Source organism: Myotis lucifugus, unplaced genomic scaffold (genome assembly GCF_000147115.1).
Source record: "Myotis lucifugus unplaced genomic scaffold, Myoluc2.0 scaffold_4, whole genome shotgun sequence".
Lineage (NCBI taxonomy): Eukaryota > Metazoa > Chordata > Mammalia > Chiroptera > Vespertilionidae > Myotis > Myotis lucifugus.
This window is the reverse complement of record NW_005871052.1, coordinates 17,102,427-17,109,481: the sequence shown is the minus strand read 5'-3', so window position 1 is coordinate 17,109,481 and position 7,055 is coordinate 17,102,427. Positions and strand designations below refer to the sequence as shown.

At 37.6% G+C, this 7,055-nt stretch overlaps 1 pseudogene; it reads right to left on the bottom strand.

The window, feature by feature from the left end:
* Window positions 1-1,088: 1,088 nt before the first annotated feature.
* Window positions 1,089-1,921, bottom strand: LOC102437544 (annotated as a pseudogene).
* Window positions 1,922-7,055: the final 5,134 nt, after the last annotated feature.

The window sequence follows — 7,055 nt, the reverse complement described above, 5'->3', positions numbered from 1 at the left end:
ACCCCCTTGATGCCATCTCTAGCAGTCAGGGATTTAAACAAAATACACACAAAAAAATAAAGCAACAACAGAAATCCCTCCCAGCTTGGCTCTCTAATCTTTCAGCACTGCCCATTCTCACTGGTCAGGGCTTCTGCTCAGCTTCCCACCCAGCCAGATGTCTGAGTCCCCCATGCTGCCAGGCTCAGCTGCTCAGGTACAGATTTCCAGCCCAGTGCTGTTCCAAAGGTGGAGGAATGGGTGGCTCCACTTCCTCAAGGTTGGGAGGATCATGCCTCTTTCCCAGGACACTCTAACTGACCCACGTCCTGCTCTCTGGGAAAGTTCTTTCAGAGAATAATTGACCCATCACATTCAAAGTTGGGTGGTCTGCTCAGACCCCTCTGCCAGTCTGGAGTTCTGCTGAGCAGCCCCTCCTGCAGACACTAATCCAGGTGAGCTTCTCAGGCTGGTATTGTAACCCAGCATTGCTTTTTGCCTAGGATACGGTGGTCTGAGTTCCCCCAGTGGACTGAGTTCCCCCAATGTCTGATTCTATGAGGGCTCCCCTTCCTTTCTCTGTTGCTTTTTTTTGGAGATCCCTGCATGCAGCTGAGACCCCTTGCTCCCAGGGGGCAGGAACCGCACTGCCACACATTCCCTCCAGCTTTCCAGGCAAGATATGCAGCTGCCTGTGTTGGCTCACCCACTCTGCGTCTTCTGCCCTCTTTCCAAGCTCCAGGATCGTAGTATTTCCTATCAGCTTTTTTAAGCTGTTTTTTTTTTCAAGTGGAATGTTCTGTATATTAGCCACAAGTCCAGTCCAGTGTTGGGAACAAGCGGACAAAAGCTTCTCTGACTGCAGCCATTTTTTTTATCCCTCCTAATCTCTTTAATACATTGCTGAATTTGGTTTTCAAAAATTTTGTTGCTGATTTCTTCATCTGTGCTTATCAGGGACACTGCATTATGATTTCCTTTCTTTGTAGTGTCATTAACTGTTTTTGGAATTAGTACAATGCTGGTCTCATAAAATGAGCTTGGGAATCTTCCCTCCTCTTGAATTTTTGGAATTGCCAAACTTCATATTAAAAAAAAAAAAAAGAGGTTCACTGCTTTTCCAGAAAACAATGTATACAACATCTATTAGTGTATACTTCTTCATACACAACATCAATCTGGAAAGTATTAGGTATGCATATTTTGTTTTGGAGAAACTTTATTAAGTGCATTATAGTTATTGTTGCTGTATATTATAAAAATCATTTATCATTGGCCTCCTTATATTTCCATTTGCCTTTGTTTACTTCCTGGTTTAACATGTTCTGGTTAAAAATTAAATAGAAAATTTAATTGTCTGATCAGCTATAATTTTCTTATCTTCACATGCATCCTCTTTATTTTTTATAAGAGTTGTTGGATGAGCTCAATAAAAATTCTTTTTAATTTCATTTTTGAAAACATCTAAAACTAATTTGTATACAGTATATTGGATAGTTTTATCTGACCTTATATTCAGGAGTAGAATAGTTTTGTAATCTTGGACATCACAGATGGAACAATATTTGCTGGTATAGGTAATACACAATATACATTTTACAAAGGGAATGTAAACATTCTCTTACAGTGTGACATCACTGAAGTACCTTACATAAAGCACACATATTAAGTGGGAATTTAGCTCAGTGATTTTGAGTCTGGTTATTTGATTTAATTTTGCTTTAAAAGGGATCTGTAAAAAGCAGCTGGTGAAAGAAAATTAAAGGTGGAAGAGATAATGAATGTTAAAAGTAATTTAACAAAAAATGAATGTGTGCCAAGTGGCCATCTTAAAATTAGCTGCAGAAGCTACTGTCCATGGGCAATGAGCCTAGCCAGAGAGAAGCTGTTGCTGTCAGTTCAAGCTGGCTTCCAAGCCCACCTACTACTCTTTTTACCCCATGCTCTATGTGCCCCTGGGAGGTAACTTGAGGAAGGGGCACAATCAGCTATCAGTATTATTCTGGAGGAATGGAAGGGGATTTTAGTATCAATCTAATCTTCCTAGCCAACATGTCCCTTATCTTCCTCTCAGCCAGTTCTCTTTTTATGCAGGAAGCCACCCATTGTCTTCACTATCAGAGAAGTGTAAACAAGGATTCCGGAACGCTGGTGAACCTTGAACCCATGGCAAGGGCCAGAGCTATGCACCGATTGTTTAGTCCAGACAATGGAGGCTCACGCTATTTCCTGACCAGTCTCAGAGTAAATCTATCTAATATTTACTGACCTTTAAGATACAGTGGGGCCTTGACTTACGAGTGTCCCGACTAATGAGTTTTTCGAGATACGAGCCGTCTCTTGGCTGATTTTTTGCTTTGAGTTGTGAGCTAAAATTCGGGTTATGAGCCAGCTTCAGATACCCCACCGCTAGTTGGCGCAGCGAACGTCACAGTGAACGCCACAACATCATCCCAGTATCACGTGTCTCACTCGTTCACTTTTTGATTTGACATATGAGTAATTTGAGTTACGAGCTCCGTCACGGAACGAATTAAACTTGTAAGTCAAGGCCCCACTGTAGTCTGTTACTGCAATTACCTGCCTAAGAGGTAGATGTGTATCCAAAATTGAATAAAAGGTTGGTGAGGCCTGGGCACCAGTGGAAGTCCTTTCTCTTGCATTGGGCTTGCCCGCCTGGCCCCCAATATTTCCAAATTATTATTTCTTGTCTCGTCTCTTTCATTTGCGTGCAGCCCCTTCTCCAGATCCTGAACCCTGAACCACGCAGGACGTGTGGGGAACTTTCACATCTGGTACCTCAACAGGCAATCTGGAAGAGAAGACTTCGCCTAGAGTGAAAAAACGAAGAATTCACCAGATAGGTTGGGACACCAGATAGGTGGGGGATATTCACCACACGCAAAGCCCATGGTCAGCTGCAGAAATCGCAATCTGTAAGTAGAGTGGGAACATGTCTTTTTAGCCAGGCTAATGGGGCAGAATTCGGTTAAAAAATAAGAAACTTTTTTGTAGACTTTTGGTTTGCATGCTTAAGGATTAACGTTTCAGAAGGTTTTCTCTTACAGTTTTTGCTTGATGTTATAGAACATAACCCTTGGTTTCCTGAAGAAGGTACATTAGATCTTGAATGTTTGGCAAAGAGTAGGTCAAAATTTGTAAAAAAAAAAAAGCTCAGCAGCAGGGGAAAAACTTGCCTCCAAACTGTTTCTCCTTGTGGAACACGGTATTTCATTTGCTAGAGCCTTTTAGAAAGAGGCTAAGGAGGATAAATCTCCTCCCCTTGCACCCTCTGCTCCTAAAGAGGAGCAAAAAGAAAAGAAAAATTGGAGGAATGGCCTTCATGGCCCCCTCTACCCCCATGTCCTAATCCTGAAACATTTCTATGGCTTGTGCAACTCTGGATGGAGAAAATTATTTACTATGGAAGGGAAATTTTTGGAGAAATGTTAGGAGCAAGCCCACGCAAACCATGGGCTGAATGCTCAAATAACTTATAAAATGTTAGCAGGGCTAGCCCTAACCAGTTTGGCTCAGTGGATAAAATGTTAGCAGGGCTGGGACAGTATGATGACGTGCAAAATCAGCTAAATTATGTGCAGAAAACATAAGCAAATTAGACTTTGTGGAAAAACAGGACATTTCAAAAAAGAATGCAGGCAACCAAGAAGGACACAAGGTGGCTCTCCAGAAAAGGCGCGAGCATCCCACCTCCTGATTCAATCAATGCAGATTCAACCTCTTTTATGTCCTAGAACCTAGATATTAAAAAGGAAATTATTGGGTACTTACCTATTAATTATTGTTTTTCTTTGTTATTTATTGTTAGTTTATTAAGCATGACTTTAATTTAATAAGAAAGAAATGATAGATGATCAGACCATTGCTGAGTTTCCCCAGAACAAAAAAAGAATGTGGGAGTGGGGAGAGAAAGATTATGAGCGGTGCACATAGCCAATAATACAGGTTATAGAAAATTCCCTAGAAAAAGGGAAATAATTAAAAAATTACTAGGTCTTTTGGCAATCCTGTAAAATGGGCACCCACTCTTAAGGGTGTTAAGTCTCATTTTTGCCATGTTTTTATTTCCCAGTCCATCATTTGAAATTTAGACAAATGAAACATTTCCCAGAATTTGGGGATGCATCTGGGATTTCTATAACGATGAATAGAAAAGCAAGCTTAAGAAAATGTGTGCACTCCACCTGAATTTGGGTGACTTCTTCAGCCCCAATGTCTTCACGGATGCTACAGAATAACCCAGACTGTTTTTTTTGTTTGTTTGTTTTTTCTTTAAAAAGATGGCAAAAAAAATGACACAAATAAAATATACAGGCTACATTTGGACAATAGGATTAATGTTTCCATAATAATAGGTAATTTTAAAATAATAATGTACCACATTCCAAAGTTGCCTCCCAAATATTGGGGGCACTGCTGTTTTTACACAAAATAAAAATAAAATAATATAATACTTTAGCATTGAAGCCACTAAAAATCAATAAATTACCTATGTTACAAAATTTGTCAAAAGAAAATGCCTTGGATGGTAATTGGCTTTGAAATCTTAAAGTTGTTAGAACATAAATAACAAAAATAACTAAAATAAAGAATTTGTGGTAAAGCTTTTCAGTAATAATATATTAATGATAAAGGGCCAGTTGTTCTTCTCCCTGTAAAAGCGGAGAAGCTGGTGGTGGCAACAGAAACCTTATATCTAAAGAAAAATGTGACAGTTTTAAATCCCCTTCCCCTGCCTTTTTGCCAGAAACATAGTTTTCCAAAGCCTTTGGTAACTTAAGACTTTAGAACATTGCTGAATTAAATAATAAAAATTATTAAATATCTAGGTATTTTAAAATGACAAAAATACTGAAATATTAACCTGTTCACCTCATAAAAAAATCTAGAGGATAGAATTGAATCTATTAATTAAATATGCCTTTTATTTTATTTTAAATATTATTCTTAAAATGTAAAACTATTATGAATTTGAGAAATGCTAAGTATCTAACTTGCTACCTAAAATTTAAAGCTTCTAAGATTTTAAATTAATTTGGATAAAATTATATAGTTGTAATAACAAAATGCCTAAAGTATAGAAATTTATTTTTTAGAAAATAATTTTTGTGTTTTCTCTGAAATAATTAGGAATTCAAAATATGTTGCTCATTGGTTTAATTAAAAAAGAAGATTAATTCTGTGATCCCAACTGAATTTTTAATACAAAAACCAGTTTAAATTTAATTAATATATTTTAATAATTATAAAAAGTATATAATCTTTAAATATATATTTGATGGTCTTTCCAAGTTAAATTTCAAGGCTATAACTGAGGGGTGATTTTTGGAAAACTCCAAGGGCCCGGAGTGATCCAAAAAAGTTTGTTCTCTCTTCTTAAAGGAAAAATTTTTGAAACTAAACCCATCTAATATACTTGAAATCGCATGGAAAGCTTTATCAAATGAAAATTGATAGGTATGTTTTAATTATATACATATAATTTATATGTTATGAGGATTTTGGCCTCTAAGAAGGGCAAAATTAAGTAACAATATATTTATTAAATACAGCCAAATTTTCATTTACTGTCCATAACCTAGGACAAGTAAAATTAAAAAATAAATATTATTTCAGATTGGTTTAAATTGGCTAATTAAAATAAATGAGTATTCATAAAAACTTTGTTGTACTGGGCAGGGAACTGTTCCTGAAGCATTAACTAATTTTTTTACTAATGGTTTATCTCATAGTTCAAAAACTGCTTAACATGCAATGAATCCAAAGCAGTCATATTTCTGTGCATAAAATTAAAATTAAAAAGTTATTAAGGCTGCATTGCAAAATTTCCAAAATCCTCTTAATATTATTTAAATCAAAAAAAGAAGGGGGATAGTGAAATAATCCCCTGTGAGTAAATTACATCAAGAAATTTTTTTTACTTTAAAAATTATTTTTTACTTGTAATGTTGAAGACAAGATACCCATGAAAACACACATGGTGTCAAAATAAGCCAAAGGAAATTTGTTTGGGCAAAAATGAAAGGATCCCAAGTCTAATTTGTATAAAAGATTCCTTTATTAACCTTTGGATGAGAATATGTTTGTATATTTCCAGAAAACACCTCCAAGCCCCTGTGTATTCCTGCAAAAATGGATCCCAGAGAGGAACTGACCAGATTGCTCCAGCCACGAATACAAGAGGAGAAACAGTCCAGAGATGGAGATGGTGAAGACACTTGCCATACTGTCAGCAGCTGTGCGACGCTGCAGGTTGCTCAGGACCAAACCAGAGAAGGTCAGACCTGCATTGCCATTGTTTGTCCACCACTCAAAGCTAGCATATAATTGCTGGCATGTACACATAAAAAAACTGTTGGACATTGGAAAGAGGACTCAAAAAACTGTTGGCCCAGAAAGAAACTTACTGCAGGCTGATTCCTTGGATGCCTGGCAGCAATTTAAAAAGGACATGGCATTTGCCTCTCAGCATAACCACTATTGCTTGTCTCATTTTTGTTCTCATATGTTTATTTCTAGTCTGCAGATGTGGAATGAAGAGTCTTAAAAGGATTTGAACCCTTCAGGCAGCGTTCACTTTTCAAAAATTACTAAGGAAAAGAAACGGGGGAGATGCAGGAAGCCACCCATTGTCTTCACTATCAGAGAAGTGTAAACAAAGATCCCAGACGCTGGTGAACCTTGAATCCATGGCAAGGGCCAGAGCTATGCACCGATTGTTTAGTCCAGACAATGGGGGCTCAAGCTGTTCCCTGACCAAATAGTCTCAGAGTAAATCTTTCTAATATTTACTGACCTTTAAGGTAGTTTGTCTGTTGCCGCAATTACCTGCCTGACTAAGAGCTAGAGGTGTATCCAAAATTGAATAAAAGGTTGGTGAGGCTTGGACACCAGTGGAAGTCCTTTCTCTTGCATTGGGCCTGCCTGCCTGGCCCCAATATTTTCAAATTATTATTTCTTGTCTCGTCTCTTTCATTTGCGTGCAGCCCTTTCTCCAGATCCCAAACCCTGAACCACGTGGGTTGTGAGAACATTCACATTTTTATAAGGGAGAA